This window comes from Triticum aestivum, chromosome 3B (genome assembly GCF_018294505.1).
Source record: "Triticum aestivum cultivar Chinese Spring chromosome 3B, IWGSC CS RefSeq v2.1, whole genome shotgun sequence".
NCBI classification, from domain to species: Eukaryota; Viridiplantae; Streptophyta; class Magnoliopsida; order Poales; family Poaceae; genus Triticum; species Triticum aestivum.
The window spans coordinates 693688934-693694933 of record NC_057801.1 but is presented as its reverse complement, the minus strand read 5'-3'; the positions used below and the strand labels follow the sequence as shown (position 1 = coordinate 693694933).

The window sequence follows — 6000 nt, the reverse complement described above, 5'->3', positions numbered from 1 at the left end:
GATCGTGATTAGATATAAATATTAATAATTCATTATAACTTTGAATTAAATAAAAACAATCCATAATTATATGCATGGATAACGATACAAAAACTAACCATATCTTGTTGTAGGTAAGTATTGACATGATGCACGATACGGTAATATTTTGATGGGTCTATGTCTCTTTTCCTGTCTTCTTTTATCTGGCCAGATACAAACATGCTAACAATTTCTACCTTTTCGCCCGCCCTGACTTTTAGATGGTCGTGAGCAAGCATGCAATATATGTAAGCATTTATCACCTATAACCAACATTTACATTATATTTACAATTTATGATATTATATTTTGTTCAAATTATTAATTACAAAGTTTGTGCATTTGGTCTTACACCATCATGTAAGAACATATCATCTTTCATAAGGCATTCCAAATCGTCGGTTGATAACAAGGCATCTCCAATGTCCACAAACTGCGTATTCTTGGGGGCAGCCTTGATTGATTCGATGACTGTAATATCTCTAAGGGTACAAACATAGTCTGTCGAAATGGTAATAAAGTGAGCCAACTTAGTAATCAAAATGAGCAAAATTAGTTGAATACAAAAGGAAATATCACAAAAAAATAATTGATAATGATAAAAAAACCTTGTGGGAGAACATGTAAATTGGCATCCTTTTTGGGTTTGTTATGACATATAACCTCGTCGACATTTTTATGTTGTGAATTTTCGTCCCCTTTCAGCGACATCACATCCGAACCATCAATGTATTCTTTCTGTGCATCTTCAAAGTCAATATCCATGACTTCTGTAATCTGAAATAACAAAAATACAAAATTAAACCTTCTGTATTATCATCTATAAGATACGTACAAAGAAAGTTTAGCTATACGCACCTCTTCTCGTGGTGTTTCAGTGTGTTCTGTCATCGTTGCATCAGTGTGTATGTCGGAACCCATCAATTTATATCTATGGTAAAATATAATTAATAATTTTCACTGCATCATAATATTATTTAAAATATATAATAAAACTGAATGTGAAACCAACACAAATGATTTATCTGCTAAAAAAGGCATTTGATTTTATTAGAAAAATAAATATTAAAAATCATTTCACTAACACAACATTTTTGGGAAAACAACAAACTATAATGTTTATATATAAGTAAGTAGGGGTCTGAAATTGCTTAAATTATTTTTAATTAATTGTATAGCATAGCGAAAATTGTCAAACAAAAACTAAAACAAACAAACCAACATTAACAAATTATATTTGTTTTTCCTACTCTTTTGTAAAATTTGTACATTTTGTTAGGTATGTATAATGTAAATATACATGTTATTTTGTGAGGTATAAAAATAATTTAAAAAATATATGAAAGACAGTCCTGGTTCGCATCCAAACCCCTAGTACAACACTAAAAATAGTTGATTCCTCGATGAAAAATATATGAAAGCACTAATATACAACAATACCATGATGAAATATATATGATGAAATAAAAATAATATTTCCTAGTACAACATATAATTATATATAATATATAATAAAAGTAAAAGTGAAACTGGCACAACTATTTGTATGCAAAAAAGAAACCTAATTGGTATTATTATAAATACATTACAATTAAATGAATGTCCTACCACATGAAAATTCGGGAAAAACAACTAAATATAATGTTCCTATATAAGTAAGTAATCATTTGAAAATTATTTAAATTATTTATGTAGGCTGTGAAAATCCGTCCAACAAAAGAAAATATAACATGCAAACAAACCTTCTTTAACAAAGTATATTTGTGTTTTCTATTATTTACCCCCTCTTATTTTTTTTTGTGATGGCCTTCGTTTATTTAGTAAGTATAAAAAATGTACATTAGTATGAACCATGTATATTATTATTCACCTTTATTGATTTTGTGAGGTATGTATAGTTTTTATATATATATGCACAGTTGATTTTTATCCACGGTATTACACAGGGCCAGAACAAGCTGGGCCAGGCCCAGCACAAGTGCATCATAGGCGACGGCCCACCTCCCCACGCGACAGTACACCTCCCCCGCGCGACGGCCCACCTCCCCAGCGCGACGGCACACCTCTCCCGCCTCCCGCATAACTCGTGGCCACCTACCCCGCCCCATTCACCTTATCCTTTCACTGCTCACTCCACTCACTTCATCTGCCCCTTTCCCCTCCGCCGCCGCATCGCCGCATCGCCGCGCGCGTCGACGAACTGTCGGCCGCGCTCCTCCGCGCGCATTGACGAGCTGCCGGCCGCGCTCCTCCGCCTCTTCATCGTCTACCACTCCGCCGTCTTCGGCAACTTCAAGGGCCGCACCGTCCTGGTTCGCATCCAAACCCCTCCTCCCTCTCCCCGCTTAGCTCTCCTTGTTCTTGTTGGGGGAATCCGACTGACTGGCTCTTCGCTGGTGCCCAGTTCGACTGCGACATCCACCCGGCCTACTCCGGCATGGCAGCGCTGCCCTACTCTGACGAGATCGACCCCTCCACCATCGACGTCCTCCTCGTCACCCAGTAAGCAACCGCGCCTCCATCCCCACCTGCACATATCTGCGTTCCTAACGCCTAATTTCCGGCCTTGGATTGGAATTGCAGCTTCCACTTGGATCTTGTTGGGGGAATCCGACTGACTGGCTCTTCGCTGGTTCCGGGTTCGACTGCGGCATCCACCCGGCCTACTCCGGCATGGCGGTGCTGCCCTACTTTGACGAGATCGACCCCTCCGCCATCGACGTCCTCCTCGTCACCCAGTAAGCAACCGCGCCTCCATCCCCACCTGCGCATATCTGCGTTCCTAACGCCTAATTTCTGGCCTTGGATTGGAATTGCAGCTTCCACTTGGACCACGCCGCCTCACTGCCCTACTTCCTCGAGAAGGTAGGTAGGTAATAAGCGTCGGAGGTCGATGTTCTTATGCTGTTTGGTACCTGAATTTGCTCTGTTTTTGTTTGGAGATGATGTTCAAGGGCCGCGTGTTCATGACCCACGCCACCAAGGCCATCTACAGGCTGCTGCTCTCGGATTACGTCAAGGTCAGCAACGTGTAGGTGGAGGACATGCTGTTTGACGAGCAGGACATCATCCGTTCCATGGACAAGATCGAGGTACAGTACCTTATATTCGCTTATCTCGTTGTTTCCGGCATGTGTAAATGTGAACGACTTGATCCATTTGGTTTGGCATGGAATGCCTGTAGCCAATACGATGATGATTGATAAAGCCTGGTCGGTAGAAAACTGGAAACACTATATTTAGAGGAGAAAAAGAAGAACAAATAAAGATACTACTCCCCCTGTCTCTAAAAAGAAGGCATATAAATGTTGTCCGAAGTCAAATGGTGCATAGTTTGATCATGTTTGTAGGAAAAACCATCAACAACTACAATAATAAGAAAATATATTTTTGTTGCGTATCCAATGATATTAATTTGGTTTCGTAGTTCTTGATAGTTTTACCTACAAATTCAGTCAAACTCTGTTCTTTAGGTAGATGGAGTTGTTGCCTACATATATATTACATGCTTGGGTAATATTTTAAAGTGAACTTAGATTCAGTCCCCCCCCATCTAGCTAGCTCCTGCTTCCCACCTTTTGAGCGCTTATGTGTGAGTATTAATTCTGAATTGTCAAAACATTTAAAAGTCGCTGTGCTGTTGGTAAAATTAAGATTTAAGAACCCTATATTATCTGGGCATTGCTTCCAAATAGCAGGATTTTTTACCTTTACAGCTGAGGCCTGATTCTGCTTCTGAGGATTGAAAGTCCACAGGGAGAATGGACATTGTATTAATATATAATTATGATGCAGGTCATAGACTTCCACCAGACACTTGAAGTTAATGGCATACGCTTCTGGTGCTATACTGCTGGCCATGTACTTGGTGCTGCCATGTTCATGGTGGATATTGCCGGTGTTCGCATTCTTTACACCGGTGACTACTCCCGTGAAGAAGACCGGCACCTGAAAGCTGCTGAGATCCCCCAGTTCTCCCCTGATATTTGCATTATTGAGTCAACTTATGGCGTGCAGCAACACCAACCCCGCCATGTCAGAGAAAAGCGCTTCACTGATGCCATCCACAACACTGTTTCTCAAGGGGGGCGTGTTCTTATCCCGGCATATGCTCTTGGTAGAGCACAGGAATTGTTGCTTATCCTGGATGAGTATTGGTCTACACACCCAGAGCTCCATAAGATTCCATATTAGAAAAGGTACGCCGATCTGCAACGCCAGAAGCCCCGGTACGCCGATCCATGGTGGTTCCTCCTCTACTTCTTCCATTTGTTGCTTCCCTAACCTGATCTCATCCTCGCTGTTCTATCGAGGCGCCGTGGCACGGCCACACATGGAGGGCCAGGGCGAAGACAAGGCCACGGTGGTGCAGCATGTGGTCCACATCGCCGGCAAGAAGAACCACCACGAGGTCGAGTCACGGTGGTGCAGCCTGTGGTCTTCATCGTCTACCACTCCGCCGTCTTCGGCAACCCCCACCACTTCCGCGTCAAGGTGAGACAAATGGCCCCTCCCCCCTGCCCAGTACCCGCGAATGGACTACGGTCCGTGTTTTGCTGTAATTTGTGGCTAGCTATGTCAGCGTGTACTGCTACTATTAGTATTAGGAGAAGAGAGAGGGAGAGGTAGAGGGAGATATACAAATGTATGTGCTAGCTATTGTGAGCGTGTACTGCTACTATTAGCTTTAGGAGAAGAGAGAGGGAGAGGTCGAGTCATGTGCAAACAACATCAAAAGTAGGTTACAATGGCCTCAAACGAGGTGCTTATTCTTTCAGCTAGTACTTTTTCAAGATGCCGCACAGTATGTAACATTTTTGACTCCCAACTTGGTGGTAGTGGACATAATAAATTATGTAGATTACTTTTTCTGGTCTATTATAATATATGTGAGCAGACAACAGTGTTGAAATAAAGTAGAGAAGAACTGGCAATATGCTCTCAATAAGATGGTGCTGGAAGTCAGCGCAGTATATTAATGAACATTTGATTATTGATCAATGTATATATCTTGCTGGCTCCGGCTTGATTGATTCGGTGGGTCTGTCAGGTGGTTGTTGATGCCGGCACCGGGAGCGGCATCCTCGTTGTCTGGAGCGCTCAGGCCAGCGCCAGGACGATAGTGAGGTTTTCTTTACATGCTATTTGTAGGAGCAGAATACATGTTCTTTATAATGCGGTCTTGCCTTCATATGCAATGGCTATAATTTGAATCTGCATGTTTGTTTATTTTGTTGGTATAAAACTGTAGCGGTGCTTTACCTTTTCTCTGGATATATTAAATATATTAAATGTTCTATGCTAAGTAAAATACCATCGTGTTACAACCCACTCTGTGCTATTTATAATATTAGACATTAGTGTTATTTTTTTGAACCTTGAACAGTAGGAGAACCTCCTACTGTTTTAAACTTATATTAGAAAAACTTTGTACAATTTACATGATATCTTTACATGTATCTACCCGCCGCTTTGGGGGGTGGAGAGAGAACTAAGCTATGGAGGCAAGTATGAGAGGGATAAGATGTTTGTGTTTTTCATTGACCCTATAGGTAAGGAGAGAGAAATCCTTCTTAATTCTGCCAGCCAAGATGTTTTTGTTAGGGTAAAATTAGGAAGCACTGCCATTAATAAATTTGGCTTTATGAATACTTTTAGACTATTCCATCGAACCATTATGTCTCATGCAAATTCTATTACATGTAATGATTTAATATTATGACTCTGATGATATTTATCTTCAGAAGATGATTAAATTTGTTTGTTTTCTGGCATGTTGAAACACTTAAGAAGTTAATTGTTTGTTTTTCTGGCTCAAACCATGGTCATAACTTAAACAGTTAGGTGTATGCCACACTTGCAATGTCCAGAATAGACTGTTAGCCTATAATATCTGAAATAACTGTTTGTATTCAGTTGCATCCCATCTAATATGACTGCTTGATTAGATCTAAAATCAATTGTATTGGCTATGATATT

General features: G+C 40.7%; 1 pseudogene; it reads left to right on the top strand.

Annotated features, from left to right (window-relative positions):
• Positions 1–1854: 1854 nt before the first annotated feature.
• LOC123067708 (cleavage and polyadenylation specificity factor subunit 3-I-like) lies at positions 1855–4364 on the top strand (annotated as a pseudogene).
• The last annotated feature ends 1636 nt before the right edge of the window (positions 4365–6000 follow it).